Here is a 5,908-nt window from a genome sequence, read left to right as displayed (position 1 = left end):
TTGCAAGTCATCTGGCCTGTGTTTTTGTGACAATACACTTGATAGCCAGAAAATACACTCCTATTGTGTTTAGTATTTGAAGTAAATTAACAAGCTAAAGTAGTCATAGAAATGTTCAAGATTTGATAAATGGCAAAATACCAAATGATTGTCACAAAGATCATCTTTCTGCAAGTGGGTGGGCTCTTGGAAGTAATCGCAGAAAGAATTACTTAGGAATGATAAGTTCTATATTCAGATTCAGAGACAAGTGTTATTTACTTATTTATTTATTTATTTATTTATTTATTTATTTGGTTTTTCTCCGGTACTGGGAACCGAACTCATGACCTTGCGCTTGCCAGGCAGGCGCTTTTGCCGCTGAGCTAAATCGCCAGCCCCTGACAAGTGTTATTTTTAAAGTATCCACTTCCTATGCCTTAAGCTATTCTCAGTGCAGACCCCAAAATGCCACATTTGCCAAATGAGATGTATGTATTTGTTCTGCTTTTCTCTTTCAATATTTAAATAAAAGAATAATATCATAAAGTGCTTCTCAATCTGTAAAGGGAAAAGAAACTTTTGTATTAAAAAGAATACAGATGTGTTCTAATTGCAAAGAGCTGTGTGCCAATCTCTGGTGGATTTTGCCGCACAAATTGCAGCCACGGATCCTGTTGCCCACACACAATCTCATCAGCAAAGTCCTCTCGCGTTGTGTTCCTGCTCACCCGAGATCTCTGGTATTGACGACACACGTTTTGACTGTAGGGTACACAATGCGTTCACTTTTTTCGTAGGGCTGATGGGCGAACATGATGGTACAATGCCTGTCAAGTATTTAGCTTGATGACGGGTAGAGTAGACAAGGACCAGAGGTAGGCAGCTCTACCAAGACGCTTTGCTGAGCATGCGCTGTGATTGCAAGCTCTACCCATCCGCTAGGCTCTGGCTCTGTCCGCCCTTTGGACCACTCAGATCTCTAAGAGCCACTGATTCGTTTAAATCCCAAAAAGTGACTTAGAAGAATGACTAAGTTCCAGGATGGGTTTGTGTAAGGTGCTGGGGTTCCTGTGAAGTAGAATCCTAAGAGAATCATCCCTGCCTCACAAGCAACCGTTTGAAGAGCTGATGCTCCCGTGTGATAGAATCCTGGACAGAAACGGCCAGGGACGCGTCCGTTATCCCCTCAAGCACAGCGGCTCCACGCAGGAGGAATGGAAGGCAGACTGTCTTAGCAGATGAAAGGAAGCATTAAATATCGGCTATGCCCCAAGCGGAGGAACGTACCTCTGCCCTCCCGGTGGAGCTGCGCTTGCAGCACGGGGACGCCTCCTTCCCGTGCTTTATCACTCTCTCACGCTCAGCGCTGTGACAGGCAGCATTCCCTTGGTATTTAATCAGTGCTATAAACTCCTCGAGAGTGGGAGTGAGTTTCTCCCCCTCCTTTCCCTCTCCACGTCCTAAACTGATTACAGTGGGAAACATTCAGAATAAAAGACGCTTATTGAGTTGAACGCAGAGTTCTTTAAATGCAGGCGCAAATTCCGTCCCACTGTGGGTTTTGTGCATAGGTAACAAGAACTATTAATCTTGAAATTTAAAATACCACCTGAGTTTTCCTTGGCTGGGTACAGCCTCTGAAATGTGAAGTAGGAAGGCGCACACCAAGGGAAACGGTGATTTATGGTCAGACCTGTACCAGTCCGAACGTCTTCTTGTAGTAAAAGAAAAATCAGGAGCCTACAAACAGAGAAAGGTCTTGTGGGGGCTGTTTTGACACTGACCAAAGTCAGCCATGTCCTGTGCCACACGGAGCAGAGACCTCCTGTTACCCCACAAATCCCATCATTTTGCTCAACATTTAACTTGATAAATCAGCTGTTCTTTAGAATTGCTCTCTGAAAATCCCATGGAGAACCGGGATATAAGTGGGGTGTGGTGGTGCATAATTGCAATCTCAGCACTGGGGAGGCTGAACCAGGATGATCAAGAATTCAGGGCCAGCCTGGGGTATGCACTGAAACTCTATCTCAAAAACAAACGAACAAAGAAACCAAAAACCTTGAGATTTGTGCTATCTGTAACTATTTTGTCTCTTTTCCCCTTTCTAGGTCAGTGGTTCTCAGTCCTTTCTAAGTGAACCACTTAGGGAGCTTTTAGAACTACCACTGGCTGAGATGCACACACTTGTAATCCCAGCACTCTGGAAGGCTGAGGCAGAAGGACTTGGAGTTTGAGCACAGTTTAGGTAATGTAGTAACTTAGTGAGACTCTGTTTCAAAATTAATAATAATATAATAATAATAATAATGGGTAGGTACAGTTCAGTGCAAAGGTCTTGTGTTCAATCCCCAGTACAACAAAAGAAAAAAAAAAATTGGGGGCTGGGGATTTAGCTCAGCGGCACAGAGCCTGCCTGGCAAGTGTGAGGTCATGAGTTCAATTCCAGGTACTGGGAAAAAAAAAAAATTACCAAGGCTAGGGCCCAGCCCTAGAAGAATGGCCCAAGCTAATTATCTAAAGTAGGGCCTGACCTTCAGAATTTTTGGAAGCTCAGTACATATTTCAAATGTGTAACTATAGGGTGAACATTACTATTCCAGCCACTCTCCTTCACACACAGAGCTGCAACTACCGTTCATACTAAGGACCTCCCAGCCCATGACTATTTGGCATCTGTCTCTCCCTGCTGGACCACGGTGCTCTAGAGTGAGAACTTTGTTGCTTGATCATTTTACCCCAACACCAAACACAATGTCTGACGTGCAGAAGATGTTCATTAAATATTTCTTGATTAACTCAATTTCATGACAGTGGTGTGAGATTTTTCTGAAAAAAAAAAATTTATTTTTAGCTGTGTCAGCATTTTTCATTGACAAGATGGTGAGACCAATAGAGAAATGGACACGAATTAATCTCATCTCCTACATTTAATCCTGGCATCTGCTGCCAGGATGACTTTTATCTTGCTCTTCTACACATCCATAAGTGAGATAATACTTACATTTCAAATATATTTTAAAGTGAATCTTTCCATTTATACAAACTCACTTTGATCTACTGAGCAAAGCAATGCTGTACCACAGTAAGTAAAACTTTCCTTGATTCTATTTTAAGATTATTTATATGAAACAAAAACAAGCAGATCTAACTAGTCAGATTTTTTAAGCAAGTTGTTTCTAAAAAAATAAGGTTTAACCCATTGTCTTAGGTTTCAAAACTACCTTCTTGAGGGAACAAAATAATAGATAATTTAAACTTTTATGCATCAAATGTCTTCTATCCTCTGTGTGCATTTTTTAGGACTAATATTTTTATCTGCTTATGGAAGTGGACTCAAGGTAAAACCACTTGCAAGACATGCTCAGAAAATGACAAACAGTGGCAGAATGATCTGCACATTTTGCATTAATCTCCTTAACCCGTGCAGAGAAAGGAAGCTGGCCTCATCACAGCATTTCCCAGAGAGCATTTTAAGCACTCACCATATCATAATAGTGCAGCCCTGGTTGGTCATAGGGAAAAATAGCACAAATGTAGATAATTACAGTGGAATGCAGTGCGTGGTTACAGGACTCCTGTACTTCAACCAGAATAGAACTCCTAATTATCTCAAAAGCCTAATTTTATAAAAATCAGAAACAGTTACCAAAGAAACTATGCAAAATGGTAAAACCTTAGACTACTGAAATGTACAAGACATACAAAAAATTTGGGTACAGGGGAAATAGCCTACAGATCCAGAACTGTGGTGGTTTTGATGGGGTCTTTCAACGTATGGATCCCACTTAGCCCAACAGGCTGTGTTATTCTTGCTTGTCAGCTTTAGTGGGCAAAATACTAGGAGCTGATTAAATGAGGAAAAATGCAAAACCTTAGTCCCAGGAGTTGAACACCTACTGAGTGTCTTGCACTGAGCCAAGACTTTCTAACATATATTATTTATAATCAAAGTCACAGTTCTATAATTAGACACAATTTCCTTAAATTTCAGAGGATATAACCTCTCGGAAATACAGTGGCTTGCTCCAGGCCAGTGGTGGTAAACGTACGCTAAGCATGTTATTTTTCTTTTAAGACAAAAGATGTTAATGTAGGAGCTGTTTTTTCTAAAGCCTCAGTATTCAGGTTTAATTGCAGTGCTGGTACTTTGCAATAAACCAGTGGGTTTGGGGTTGCAGCTTGAGCACTCATTCTGTGAGTTCGCCATCAGTGCTTTCGACTTTTGTTTCTCAAAGGATGGCTTCCGGATCAGCAACCTTAGCATTTTTAGTTTACTGGAAAGGTGAAAAAAAATGAAATCTCCGGTGTCACCACAGACCTTGAAGTCAGAAGCCGCATTTTAGCAAGCTCTCCAGGTGATTCATATGCAATTTTCATTTTGAAAAGCCTATGCTACCTCATCACCTTGTGACAAACACAAACGTCTGACCAGGCGTCTCTGTCTCCAAAGATTGTCCTTCCATCCACGCCGCAGCTGCCACTATTACAGGTCATGCTGGCGATGCATTCCTCCTTCCAGACTCCTACAAGCTTCTCGGAGGGGTGCTGGAGGGGTGTGTGAGTCTCTGCTGGCTCCCAGGAGTACTGAGCGCATGGTGTTACAGCGCTGAGTTGACTTGGTAGCCCTGCTGGCATGGCACCTCCCCTCCTGTGCTCCACAGTCTCCGTTAGGGCTTCCTTTGGGAAAGCACAATGTAGCTTCCGCATCCTGTTTGCCACTGCGCAGTGTGAACCTGATGAGATCTCCAAAAGCCTGAGAGGAACGTGCTGCCTTGCCATATTTAGCATTGGCTAGGGGTTTTTTTTTCTACCTTGCTTTGCTTTTCATCATGATTCGGCGGGAACCGAATCACTGCACATACAAATAGTTGTAATTGCTTAGGAAATGTAAATATAGAGCTATAATCACTCAACTGAATGGTAAAAACCAATCTCCAAAGAAGAAACCTCTTTATTTGCATAAAAATTTTCATTGCTCTAATGACCTCAACTTTTTATAGCATATGAACTGTAATTGTCATTGAATTTGATTATTTGTGAAAACTGAAAAATTTGGAGAAACATAAAAGCTGATCAGGCCTGATGGTGCACCATATGAACTTTGCCATCTAAGTGTCATCCGTCATAATAACTTGGAAATAGTCACCCCTTCCTCTAAACTTTTCTCTAAAAATAGAATAACTTGTTACCCATGATTCATGTATTGGGGCATGCCTACCATGAAGAGAACAAATTAAATACAAGGCATTTAGAAACTTCCTTTGTTAAAATAAAATTAGTAAAAATGAAAGCAAAATTGTGTTTGTGGGTATTTGGAGCAAATACCAGAAAATGGTAGAAAATGTAGGTGTTAGTAGAAGAAAGCTATAGATTAGAAAAATAAACATGTAATATGAAAATGAACTTTCCTGCAACTTATTGGTATAGCTTTAAGGAACAATTTGATGGCAACACACTGAATAAGTTAAAATAAATTACATGACATATTGCTTTTATCCAACATGGAGAAATGTATAAATTAATTACAAAGTGGCTAAAACTCAAGAAAGAATCTGCAATTGAGAGACTCACAGTATCCATATCTGAACAGAACATGGGAAACATAACATAAGATGCTATACTTCTTTTTAAATAAAGAGAACTTTAGTGAATATTTTCTTTTCCAGCATGATTCCCCAAATCCCACAACCACAAATGATGCGTATGACCATTTGAGGCTGAAGTTGTGACCACTTCTAAATTACATCAGCCACTTGCATGCATGGAACTTGGAAAACAAGTCTATGGCCAGGGATGCAGCTCAGTGGTACAGTGCCTGCCTGGCAAGCACAAGGTCCTGAGTTTGAATTACGGTAGAAAAAAAAAAGAAAGAAAGAGAAAAGAGAGAGAGAGAGAGAGAGAGAGAGAGAGAGAGAGAGAGAGA

At 40.9% G+C, this 5,908-nt stretch overlaps 1 long non-coding RNA gene across 1 annotated transcript; it reads left to right on the top strand.

Moving 5' to 3' along the window:
* Positions 1-482: 482 nt before the first annotated feature.
* Positions 483-2,766, top strand: LOC102003787. The gene is made up of 3 exons (XR_264300.1): positions 483-1,371; positions 2,094-2,230; positions 2,606-2,766. It is a non-coding gene; the product is annotated as an uncharacterized LOC102003787 (long non-coding RNA).
* Positions 2,767-5,908: the final 3,142 nt, after the last annotated feature.

Source organism: Chinchilla lanigera, unplaced genomic scaffold (genome assembly GCF_000276665.1).
Source record: "Chinchilla lanigera isolate Chin_1 unplaced genomic scaffold, ChiLan1.0 scaffold00104, whole genome shotgun sequence".
Classification (NCBI taxonomy): domain Eukaryota; kingdom Metazoa; phylum Chordata; class Mammalia; order Rodentia; family Chinchillidae; genus Chinchilla; species Chinchilla lanigera.
The sequence above is the reverse complement of the archived record's forward strand: the minus strand, read 5'-3'. Positions and strand labels throughout refer to the sequence as shown.